The sequence below is a fragment of the Mycteria americana genome, chromosome 2 (genome assembly GCF_035582795.1).
Source record: "Mycteria americana isolate JAX WOST 10 ecotype Jacksonville Zoo and Gardens chromosome 2, USCA_MyAme_1.0, whole genome shotgun sequence".
Lineage (NCBI taxonomy): Eukaryota > Metazoa > Chordata > Aves > Ciconiiformes > Ciconiidae > Mycteria > Mycteria americana.
In genome coordinates, this window is record NC_134366.1 from 85073641 (window position 1) to 85085630 (window position 11990).

Here is an 11990-nt window from a genome sequence, read left to right on the forward strand (position 1 = left end):
ACTTTGGTAAAACAGGATTGGTACCTAGCATGGGATATACACAATAGCTTTGAAATGTTTATAGTCATATTAGATTGGATAGAGGGATATGACCTTGCCCTCCCCTTCCCCATACTTCTCTATTTTTCTCACTGCAAGAACAGTTATTTTCATTTCAGACTGTTCAGGTTTAAGGAAACCACTAATTTATATAGGGCATGCTCAGAGGCTTAGCATAATCATTCCCAGAGTAACATGACTGTTTCCATTAGCATAATTATGCCCGTACTCATTACATGATTCATATTCTTATAATTTTTTTTAGGAGTCACAATTCCCCACTTTATTAGATTTGTCTTTTCTGAAGAATTGTTCAATTTTTTTAATCATCCCTTATTTTTCAATTTAACTTTCAGAGGTGAAATGGGAAATTTGGTTTCTTTCTGAGTAACTTCCCCTAGCTGAGATTGTGACCTGAGTCACTATAAGTTATGCGAGGAGGAACTAGAACTGAAGCCTATGGCTCTTAAAGCCGTGCCCACCTGATTTTCCTACCACATTTGCCTTTCATTTTTGGTTCCTAAGAGATAGGGCTAGAGTTGCATTCTGATCTGCACTCTCTGCACTCTCACCGTTTCCTTCTAGTTGTTAAAGGATCATGTCACCCTTACACCTTCCTAACTGAATCAGGAAATACATATTTTTCCAGTTTCAAATGCTGCAATGTGGGTGAGTACATATAGACCTAAACAGAAGCTGAATGGACCATTTAGCAGACAGCAGTTTCCTGTATCCAACTGCTTACACACAGAAACCCAATAGGGCTTAGCTGACACAAACTATGATGGGTTTCTTCAGGCTTAAAGAGGTTGCCATATCCTATTTTAGAACAGCTGCAACATAACTCTTGGTCATATGGCAGCCTTTAGTAAACTGTCCTGTAAGGGAAAAAACCCTGTATTTTAGAAGTCTCATATATGTATTATTTTTTTTTTAATCATTTCAGCTTTCAGGATGATTTCTCCAAAGAAATTATCTTGATTTGTATGCCAATGAAAATCATGTGTCCCAAGAAACAAAGTTAAACAATATGATTATGTTTCCTACACCCCGGACTGGATTTTTAAGGGGGAGGGAAGGCGGAGGGAGACAGTGGAAATGCAAAGCTGTAGTATCTTTAATTACTTCTTACTTGTGGGGAACTGATCCCAGGAAAACAATGTCTCACCTTCTACATTCCATATGCAAAATACTATTATGTTTGCAGCTTTGTGTCAGTGAATATGATTGATCTTCTTTTCCCGGGTGCTAGCACATTTCTGTGTGTTGCTCTCATTTTTACATGGACAGAGACGTGACAGAGTTTTCACCTTCCCAGTCAGAATGGTGCATGTTTTCTGGCAGTTCCCTGGCTAGAAGTGGCTGGGAGCTGTATTCCTCTGCTTAGTGTGACTCTCTGAGTGTAGTTTTTTGGTCAGAATCACCAGCTGGTTTGAACATAGTCTGGAGGACTGGCCTCTGCTTGGTCTCAGGAAGTCCTCATTCATACTCACTGCTGCTGAATGACTGCCAATGCTCAACTACAAGGACAGAATGAAGATTCACGGTGACTAACTCCAGACATCTAAATTAGGTTGGAAATCTATACTCCATACAAAGGGAGCTCTGGAGCTCTGAATTAAGTAACTAAAAGGAGTAGACTTAGGTGGAGTGACTACTCTCCTTTACCAAAACAATCGGTACCTCTGTCTCAGTTGGTGAAAGTCCAAATAGTTCCACTGAAGCCGATGGATCCTCACTCCACCTTCACCATTGCACAACTCCTCGTGTCCCTTTTTCCAACATGTTCAAAAAGCAGAAATACACCTACAAGGGCAAGAAGTGGCTTTTATCAGAAAGGTGGTTGTTTATTCCAGCTCAGTGTGGCAAATTGCTGTGCAGATATCTTTGAAGAGTTGGGCTTGGAGCTTCAAACTGTTTCATCATCCAGCCATTTACTTATTTTTTTCTCAGAATTTTTTGAAGTCTGTGAATGTATAATTTATGATGCTTCCCTCTGTCTTGTGACAGTGAATGCCAATTGGCTTCTTGAAGCAGAAGCTTATCCTTTGAGAAGCACCTAACTGAAGAGCTCACTTAAGCTGCAGTCATCCTCCATTCTACCTTCAGGATCCACAAACCTGATGGCTTCAAGCACCTGCAAGAATTTTCCTCATAGTGAAATACAATCCCAGTGAAGCTGCTGATCTCTCTTTGAGTCCTTAAACTTTCTTACTATATGAGCTACTTCATCCTGGAAATATCATTTTGCTGATGCTGTCTTTTTCTTTGACATTCAGGCTGGCTACTATCCTTACCCATGAGAACTAAACAGAGTTCATACACTGCAGCTGGGGTAACAATGCCTGGTTTTGTTCTTTGTTTCATTTCTTTCTGCCACCAGCACAGGTATCATTCTGTAGGATCTTTCTAGTCTCATCAGAAGGCCCTTCCCACATAAAAAACGGGGGTGAGAATATCCCTATATTGGGACATTCGTGGCTTTAAAAAACATTGCATTGGGAATGAGGTGACTACTACTCCATGAGAAATTGCTCAAAGGTATGGCCTTGTTAAGCCCTTTCTATTACCTAAGCTTAACTAAGGTTGGGAATGTAGTCTTTCTAAGGTCCCTTCTACTGTCAGTTCGATAGAAACACACTGTTAGATAATTATGTAGTCCACCTAAGGTCTGGGATTACACTTCTGTCCCTCCATTGATGATAAGGGAGGATACAGTTGTTTCAATTAAGCGAGGTGACTCCAGGCCTGAGTATCAAGAAGAGAATAAAAATTTGCTGAAGAACTAATACCTATCACTGACTCATACGGCTTCTCAGAAAGGACATCAAAGTCTGCGTGTTTGTTTCTTCTCTTTTTTTTTTAATTCATTATTTTTTTTCAAATAAACTGAAGAGTACAATGGATTATGCATTAGTCTCCCTTTCAAAAAAGAAATAATTACTGCTTTATATGTCCTCATTTACTGTTATATGGGTGTTCAGGACCAGATATGGTTTGATTTCTAAATGTTCTTATGTTGAGGAGAATATGAGGAGTGAAGCTCCTCACAGAATCAAAGAATAACAGGCTGGACTAGAGGTCACCTAACGCAAATGCTTGCTCAAAGCAGCTGCAGTCAGATCAGGTACTCAGGGCCATGCCTAGTCAGGTTTTGAACATCTCCAAGGATGGAAATTCCACAGCCTCTCTGTGCAACCTGTTGCAGTATTTGACCACCATCTTGGTGGTCTGGGTTTTTTTCCCCTTATACCAAATTGGAATTTCCCATGTTCCAGCTTATGTCTTTTGCCTTTCATCCTGCCCAGAGAAGCTGTGGATGTCCCATTGTTGTGGTTTAGCCCCAGTTGGCAATTAAGTACCACACAGCCGCTCGCTCACCCTCCCCACCCCCGGTGGGATGGGGGAGAGAATCAGAAGAGCAAAAATAAGAAAACTCGTGGGTTGAGATAAGAACAGTTTAATAATTGGAACAAAATAATAATAATAATAATAATAAATTGTAATGAGAAGGAAAACAACAAGAGAGAGAGAGAGGAACAAAACCCAAGGAAAAAGGAAAAAGAAAAAAAAAGTGATACAACCGCTCACCACACACCGACCGATGCCCGCCAGTCCCCGAGCAGCGATCGCTACCCCCTGGCCAACTCCCTCCAGTTTATATACTGAGCATGGCATCGTATGGTATGGAATAGCTCTTTGGCCAGTTTGGATCAACTGTCTTGGCTGTGCCCCCTCTGAGTTTCTTGTGCGCCTGGCAGAGCATGGGAAGATGAAAAGTCCTTGACTAGTGTAAGCACTGCTTAGCAACAACTGAAACATCAGCATGTTATCAATATTATTCTCATACTAAAATCCAAAACACAGCACTATACCAGCTACTAGGAAGAAAATTAACTCTATCCCAGCCGAAACCAGGACATCCATCATTGGAAGTGTTCCAGGTCAGGTTGGATGGGGTTTTGAGCAACCTGATCTAGTGAAAGATGGGATGGTTGGACTAGATGATCTTTAAAGGTCCCTTCCAACCCTTCCGTGCCATTCTATGATTCTGTGAAACTTCCTCTGTACACCTCTGAGAAGAGCCTGGTTTAGTCTTCTCTACCCCAACTTGTAACATTAGCATATATAGCAATAAGGTGTCTCTTCAGCCTTCCCTTCTTCAGGCTGGACAAGCCCAGCTCTCCTAGCCTCTCTTTGCACACCATGGGCTCCAGCCTCCAACAGCTTTTGTGGCCCTCTGATGGACTTGCTCAAAGTCTGTGGACAAGTGTCTGTCTTGTACTGTGGAACTCAAAACAACACAGCAGCCCAGTACCCCCAGCTCATTTTTTGTAAAGTTCCTTTCCAGCTGGTTGGACCTCTGCCTGTGCTAATGCATGGGGTTATATCTCCCCAGTAGAAGGACTTGGCATTTACTTTTGGTCGTCTTCATGAGGTTCCCATCAGCCCATTTTTCCAGCCTGCCTATATCCCTTTGAATAGCAACCCTGTCCTTCAGGGACTGACCAGTTTGATATTGTCCAGAAACTTGCTGAGAGTGTACTCTGTCCCATAATCCAATGTCATTAATAAAGACACTGAATAATACTGGGGCTTGTATTAATCCCAGAACACCACCACTGGTAACTGACTGCCAGTTGGACTTCATATTGCTTTGTACCATACTTTGAGCTCAATGATCCAGCCAACTTTCCATCTATTTTTTTGTCCACTTCCCCAGTCAATTCCTAGGCCCATCTACCTGGAAAAAATATTTTGCACTGGGAAGGGAAAGTATCTGCTTTGGTCATTCAAAAACTTTATGTACAATCAAAAATTTTATTTTTCTAGTATTTCATGCAAAATGTTATTTATTAAAGAAAAATTAGCATCTGAAATGTTTTTCTTTTGGATTATTAGTATCTTTGATGCAAAGGGCCCACTTTAATATAGATATGGTTTAACATTTAATGGAAACCCACAAAGGGAAGTGGATGAAGTGGAAAACTACATGGGTTAAGCTTACTTTATTTTATTTTAAAGTTATATATTTTTTCATGCATCTCTTGTAACAACATGTGCCATCTCCAGGGTGAAACATATTTGAGATCTTTGGATGAAAAGCACTCAGTAGCAGCAATGACCTGTTGCCAGTATGATGAAGAAATTTTTTGTTTCCTATATTATTCTAATACTTCTCTAACAGAGAGAAAAAAAAAATAAATAACTGGACTCCTGAAAGGTTGCCTCAACTCTCATAAACTGAAAATCTCTTATTTCTTTTCTGTGACAAGTACACTTTAAAGAAACAAGAGATCATGAGCTACTTTCCCATCCATTTAGCTGTGAAAGAGCCCCATAACAAATGAGTATCCTAGGGAGACTCTGGACTTAGTCACCAGAGCCCCCTCTGTGACTTCCCTGATGACTTCACTTTTATTATTGCATAGCAGGACTATAATGCCAGAGTGACTGAGTAAAGCACACAACAAATTCTTTACTCCTCACACATACCACGACAAGGTGTGATACAACTCTGTTATGTATGATGTATCACTTGCTTGTGGCAATGCCGAGCTACCTCCTTGGACTCCAGGCCTCTTATCATTACAGTGCAAGTAACCCCTTTTTGGTCAGTGAAATGAAAAAGTAAAATTCAGCCTACATATTAGTAAGTGCTTGCAGCGTATGCTTGCAGCATAACCCCATGCATTAGTAGAGGCAGAGGTCCAACCAGCTGGAAAGTGTGGTGCTTCCACAAAAACAGTGCTTTACAGTGCTTGCAGCAATATGGTGCATTTCTTACAAATACTCTGTGGTATTCGCAAGAAAGCACTTGTTGACAAAGGTACAGTTCATCTGATACCTAGCTAGGTCAAGGCTAAGCAATGCTTGAGTACATTTTGATCACTGCCATGTGCACAGGAAAATATGTGTTGTTGTTGTATACATGTTTATCGTAACCTAACAGAGTCACCCATTAATCAGCAAAATAGGGACTGCCATACTGAAACAGTTCAGATGTCCTTGTCCCTGGTCCATCTCATGTGTACACTAATACCGGTTGCTTTGGAGGAAAGCAAAAGTAACCTTGCAGAACAATTATGCCATACATTGGCCTAGGAAATGTTCCCCCTTAGAGACCACTATAGAGCTAGATTATGTCCTGAAACATGGGGGCTTAAATCCTAGAAAGCTCAATTTAATCTTAAAAATGTAGATTTGAGTACTGAGCATCTTTGCTGCCCACAGATTTGTGTAGCTTTTTCTGAGTCCTGTAACGTGCCTGGATGTTGCAACACGCTGATAATGAAAAATGTGGAGGGAGCAGAAGGAGGAGAGAGAGGGTATATTTACATCACTTACCTTCTAACCAGGTAATGGAGCTGTATCAGTTAAGAGGGTTGTTTCCCTGGGCTCCCTGTATTGCTAATGAAGACAAATGAATTCCTCCAGAGAGGGGCTCAGGGCAGAAGCGCCACTTTGGTGCTCTGACTCCTTCCAGGGTGGAGTTGTCCTTTCTCTCTCTGCTGATTGCACAGCCAGTACAGAAACATTAACCTGCTGCCTGAAGCTGTCACTCCCACAGGTGGCAATGGCTTCCACTGTGCAATACCTTTTCCAGTTTCCTATGTGCATGTGTAAGAACCAGGGCTAGGGTCTGAATTTTTTCGGTATCCACAAAGGGCCTTCGGATGATGAGGGGTAAGGGTAGCAAGGTGAAGGGTAAATGCGAAGAAACAACATCTGGAAGTGAAGCCACATTGTACTTATTTGACTTGACTGCTTACATTGCAACTCCGTTTTCCAGGTTTCAATAACAATCCCATATGGCTGTGGCTGAACCATCTCATGCTATACTTTTTTTTACTGACTTTTTAATGTCTAACAAAATGCTTTGAATCAATATATCCAATAGGGTGTCCTAGTGATGTTGTATAAAGTAATGAGTGATTAAATAAACCTAGAGATAAAAATGGATTTTTTTTAAGATTTTTTATCTTATCCCTTTTCTGTTGGTAGATTTGTGCTGTTACAGTTAGAGCAGTCAGTGACCGTTTAGAAGTATGGTGCATACAAGCCCATGTTTTAGTGATAGCTGGGCCCACATATGCTTGGTTTTGTGTGTTGGCTTAGTATAATTAATTACAGCACAGAGTACTTCCACAGCTGGAATCCTATGGAGAACCCTGGCTGGTTGTATACCTGCCTTAACCTGTTGAAAATGACTGCAGAAAATGTTAGGTAATGGGCTTGTGAGCCCACAGTATTTTGATTCATTTTAATAGTCGGATGTAGAGAGGTTGCTAAAAATGAGCTAAATACAGAAATAAAAGTAAGCCAGTCTGGGGCAGAGCCAGCATTTAACGGTCCTTATATATATGACCACATAATCGTTGGTGCTAATCTCAGCTTCTGCCTTAAGTAAAACTGAGCTGTCAGTATTTTTCCAAGGGAAGTAGCCTTGAAGAATTTATCCATTGCTAGGGGTGAAACTGTTACAAGTTCATTAATGGTGTGCTCATAGCTGCTAGTATTAAGACTGATGAAATGTGAAAATCCTAGCTGCAGCTCCTGTGAGAATCAGAGGCAGACAGGGGAGCTCAAAGAACCTAAAAGGATGTGTGGTTCCTAACAAACAGCTTTCCCCATCACACTTGTTTTCATGTTTATTACTTCAACAGATTTGTATCCTCTTTGTCTATTCAGAGAAATTTGCCTGTTCTAGAGAAGGTAAAAACTACCCTATTTGGTCATTTGGAAAAGCGCTGTTTCGATGGGGAAGTGCAGGCCACCAGCTAAATCAGAACCTCCATATTAAGCTCTGTCTTTGTGGATACCCTTCTGCTCAGTTTCAACCAATGCCAACCTGGTTACACTAAACCCCTTAGTGAATCCAGTGCTTGATCATTTTGTTTTCTATTTCTACACGTCATACTTAAGGAGTGGGTGTGGAGAAGTCCAGAGAGCAAAGAAAAACACATACTTATTGGAATGTCTGCTCTTACAGTACATGGTGGCCACTACTCGTTTTTCTGAGCTCCAGAGCTCTCTGCTTTTATCATCTTTCCCACTCCTGCTGCCCTTTCGGAGTGTCTTGCCTAACCAGCCAGCTTCCTTACCCTTTCTATAGCACCAGAATGCCCAGTGTTATCTGTGTCATTAGAAAGAAAGCACTCTCACCTTTTTCTCAGCATAAAAGGGGAACATCTCTAGCCAAGCTTATCCTAGGGTCCAAAGGCACCCAACAAAAGCAGAGCCGTAGAGGGGTTCAGTGGCTACAGTGACCTATGTCTGCAGCCATTGAATTCCAACCTCCATTTCACCCTGTGAGCAATGGAGGGGAGGGGCTGTGTCTGTGCTCTCAAATCTCCCTGAGTTAGTTTGGATGGCATTGTCTGTGAATATGACTACAAATGGCAGCATTTATGCATTTCTGATTGAACCGTAAGTATATCAGACTGAATCAGAAACATCCTGAGAAAAATGGAGAAATATTTATTTTTAAAGATACACATTAAAGTCCTGTTCTGTAGAGCATTTTATGACTCATTCAAAGAGATGTTTTTTCTCACACATTGCCTCATTCTCTAACTTCCCACATTGTTTGCTGCCCTCTTGTTTTTCAGAAGATTTTCCTCTCTGAACCACCATCAGGTTCCTCCTCATCAGCAGCACAAGAATCCAGTAATGGTGATGGAATTTTGCACAGATTTCTGTCTGAACCTTCACATTGTCTATGTTGTGTTCAATTTTTTGCATAAAGTGTAAAGAAACAGTAATAAAGAATTTTCTTAAAAGTTAATTTTGCTTTATAATTGGAAACCTTACCAACATTACTGTTGCCTGTTATACCAGAAAGAGAAGTCCTGAGCAAAGACCTATAAAGAAAGTTGCTCCAGCAACAGATGCTTTCTTCTCTTCAAATTGCCTTGCACTGTATTACGGTGTTTGCTCCTACAAATACAAATCCAAAGCTGTAGGACTACTTTCAAATATGATACTCCAGCACAGTAAGCATTTACTAGAAACTTTCTACTGGTGAAATGAGGTGAAGAATGAATACCATTTGCCAGAAGTCAGCATAGGGATTTGGTGATGGAGCAAAGTTCAGAAATTTGCAACTTCTAACTTGGATGACTGTGATCACAGCACACCTGTGTCTTAAGTTATGATAATAATAATGCTCCCCTCCCCCCCCCCCCCAATTTTGGCTTTAAGTAATTGTCAGGAATCTCACTCTGCAGTCTGGAGACAACAGAGACTGTGTTCTGTGATTAAGTTAGGGAGTTTTTAATGAGAGCTCCAAGGCTGACTCATAGTTCAAAGTTATGCAGAAGGTTTCTTTTTCTTTGTCTTTCTTTTTTTTTTTGATCAAAAGCAGATCACTCATTTTTATCTCAGACAAAAATATGATAATGGTTAATTCATTGGGCGGGGAGAAGGAATGTAGGGAGTTACTGATAGAATCTAAATAAAAAATTTTAGAGGTCTAATATTTTATTTCATTTCAGAAATGTAATAAATCTTCTAAAAGGCCTTACACACTTTCTCCTTGAAGATATTGCACTGTGATAATGATACCATGCCCTTGCCAGCCAATTTTGTGATTTGTTCAGGTTATTCCAATAATATCTACATTTCACGGGAGAGTATTTACATTCAAATCTTCCCTGAGATTTGTCATGCCCTGTTGTCATCATGTTTTCTCCTGTGTCACCTTCAAGGACTGATAGGGCATGAGAATCCGTAGGAATAAACAGGACTTGAAATCCCCAGTGAAAGAAGCTGTGCCTCAGCCCCGTGGGGAACTGAGCTTCTTCACTCCCACTGATGTCATTAGCACTCCAGGAGACTCAGCATTTTGAAGAGGATGCTCAGTGCCTAGCAGAATTACGATGTAATTGCCAATTTCAAGCCTATGTACAGAACCGTGTCTCAGGCCGGGAGATGGGAAGGAAGTAGAAAGCTGGTTACAGAAAGTCGTACGTAAACATCACCAGTTGCTTTTGTAGAAGTAGTTGTCCCTTTGGAGAGCAACTTTTTCATTTCTAAAGACTCCTACACTGTGGTAATATACTGAAGATTACTGAAAAAGAAGCACAGCTAAGGTCCCAGAAACATGTATTCTCTCTAGCTAGAGTGTTTGATTCCTGGAAATGGAAAGGAGTGCAGGGAATAAAAATGGCTGTGTTTAATCAGTTTAAATGGATATCTTATTAGTTATTCCACATAATTGGAATCTTTCACAAACTGAAAGAATTGACCTCTAGAATAGCACAGGGAAACTGGGAGTTTGTTGCTGAGATTGAGGCTAATGGGGAAAATTTAGGTGATAAATACTGGTTTGGGATACGTATGAGAGACTAAGAAGACAGTGATTGGAAATTACAGTGCAATGGATCCACTAACAAGGCATAAATAATTTAGGGTCTCTCTTTATAGTCAGGGACACTTTCAGGACAGTTTTTGTTTGCCTATTAACCAGCCAGATCAGACCATGGACTTTCAAGATGCCTGAAATATCCTTTAAAGAAATGTTAAACTTTAAGGAAACTTATTTTTCAACCTGAATACTCAGTTTGTGAGGGTGGGGGAGAGGTTTGTAGGTGTGGTAGGCTGTGAAAGTGGAGAAGTAGATCCTTAAAGGGTTGGTTTTTTTCTGAGTTGGGGGTTTTGTTTCAGAATCTTTAAAAATGTTCTATATTTGAAAGCAAAACTATTTCTGGTCAAAGTAAAACATGTGGAGATAAAGATACGTAGGATTTCCTCATTCCCTCAAATAATCTTATAAATTTATCATGCTTTCAACATAGCAATAGTATACAGGAGGATGGCGTATGTGCCTAGTTTTGTGGTTAATTGGCATTTTCCATTCGTAATAGTGTAATGAATGTGCTAACTTTGTTCATATTTAATGCATGATAAATCAACCCCCCATCTATCACTGAACGAGAGTTGAAACAACTGTTAAAATACATAGTGTTTTAGATACCCAAAAAGTGCTGTCTTCAACAGCAGTCCTCATTAGAGCTATGCTATGGCCCACACGTAGCATTGACCTCCATCCATAGCCATAACTCTCACTGACATCACTCTGAGTATTGCTGCATATTTGAACATAACCTTACACCATGTCTGCATGGAGAATGCAAGTGTATTTTTGTGATGAATGCCAGAGTCCATCAGGAAATAACTGCACAGACTTATATGAAATTGTGACAAGTGTAACCACAGGCAAGAAAAGATCCTGAGCCCTGTAATTTTTTCCATTCTTAGTTTGCAAGGCTGATTTCCCTGCTGCTCCTCATGATCTGTGCTCAGTGCAAAGTTGCTGCTATGAGAAAGGAGGGACTCAGTACCCTACAGACAACATCCCCCCCTTCCCAGAAGGAAGCTAACCCCCATCCCAGAAGGAAAAGTTGTTGTCATTGTAATGTTGTCATGGCAGTGACAAACTTTGTGAGTGCAAGTACAGCTATATGGGCTGTTCACGCTGCCTGCAGCTGTCTGTGCACATGTTTGGGCACTAAGGCTGGTCTGTACTGCTAAGCGATGCACAAGTCCTGGAGCAGACCTATGAACATTAAGCCCCTTGATGTGTGCATTTTCCTTCCTTTCTAGACAGCTGGGTGCAGTACGGCTTGATCCAGAAGCATGCCAGAGGTCCTTGCAAATCAGGGTCCTAAAACTTGAGCTTTCCACTGCAGGAGCGCTTGAGGACAGAGCTCCCCGCCTGTGTCTGAGCAGGCATCCGGGCACCAACACTGAGGGCAGGGAGGCTGAGTCGCTGCACATACTTGAATCATGCTCGTTTCTTGATGCAGGCACCATACAAGATGGTGTTTAAAAGTAACCTATAGTCAGAATTAGCAAACACAATTTACACAGCCCCAGCACTTGACTGCTTGTCAAAAATTCCCTCCAGTGGGCATTCCTTGCTCAATTTGTTCAAAGAGACAGAGCCA

General features: G+C 41.0%; 2 long non-coding RNA genes across 2 annotated transcripts in view; one reads left to right on the top strand and one right to left on the bottom strand.

Moving 5' to 3' along the window:
• Positions 1-8783, top strand: part of LOC142406701 (uncharacterized) — a 126785-nt gene extending 118002 nt beyond the window's left edge. Inside the window, exon 3 of the long non-coding RNA XR_012774671.1 lies at positions 8652-8783. This is a non-coding gene — a long non-coding RNA (uncharacterized LOC142406701). The remainder of the gene's footprint in view (positions 1-8651) is intronic.
• LOC142406700 (uncharacterized) lies at positions 1198-6449 on the bottom strand. Its single transcript, XR_012774670.1, has 3 exons — positions 6388-6449; positions 1723-1845; positions 1198-1559 (listed from the first exon to the last, which is right to left on the bottom strand). It is a non-coding gene; the product is annotated as an uncharacterized LOC142406700 (long non-coding RNA).
• Positions 8784-11990: the final 3207 nt, after the last annotated feature.